This window comes from Talpa europaea (genome assembly GCF_964194135.1).
Source record: "Talpa europaea genome assembly, chromosome: 16".
NCBI classification, from domain to species: Eukaryota; Metazoa; Chordata; class Mammalia; order Eulipotyphla; family Talpidae; genus Talpa; species Talpa europaea.
The window spans coordinates 50,798,404-50,799,304 of record NC_140084.1 but is presented as its reverse complement, the minus strand read 5'-3'; positions in this window follow the sequence as shown (position 1 = coordinate 50,799,304).

Genomic DNA, 901 nt, shown 5'->3' with positions numbered 1-901 from the left:
CCCCTCCGCAGTGCATTTCAGTGGATCCGCCTGCTCTGCTCCCCTCTGTCTCCGGGGACTCCTCTCACCCCTGCACCTCTGGCCTGTACCCCAGTTCTTGTGGCATAAATATTTTTAAAAACGTAAAATAAAATAATTGTCGGGTAAATATTCATCCCTACCCATCTCACTGCCAGGAGACAAGTACCTTTTCCCGCGGCCGGCCCGGCTGTGTGGCTGGACCTGCTTCCACCGAAGGGGGTAGCAAACCCGGCGCCCTGACACTTGCCCTGTGCGGACACGGGCGCCCTGGCCGCCTGCGAGCCCCCAGCTGTGGCCCGCCCGGGAGCTGTGGGCTCCCAGCAGTAGCTGGACCGAACCAGCACCCCAGGCCTCACGGAGCACACGGGGGCTGCGGGCACCAGGCCTCCCGGCGGGACGCGCCCGTTACTGCCGTGAGCTAACCCGGGCGGGGGCGGCCGCGGCCCTGCGCCCCACGCAGGCACAACAGCACGCGTGCTCGGGGCTCACCGAAATGTCCCCGACACCAAAAAGGTGCAAGAAAAAAGTGGGGCCCGGACGTGCACACACTCCCGACACGGGCCGGGGAGGGGCCACGAGAGCTGGGGAAACTGAGGCTCGGGGCCAGGCGGGACGCTCGCGGACGCCGACGCGGGCCAGCGCAGCCTCCAGTCCACACTCCGGGCAGCGCCAGGCGGCGGGGCGCGCCGGCCCGGCCCGCAGGGGTGGCGCCCGGCGGGCGGGGGGACCCGGGCGGCGGGACCGGGCGCCAGGCCGTGGCGGGAGGGAAAACGCGAGCTGGACCGCGCAGGAGGGCGCGCCTGGAGCCGGAGTCTGATTGGAGGAGGCGGAAGCGCCGTCCACGGGCAGCGAGCGGGACGGGGAAATCCCGGAGCAGACT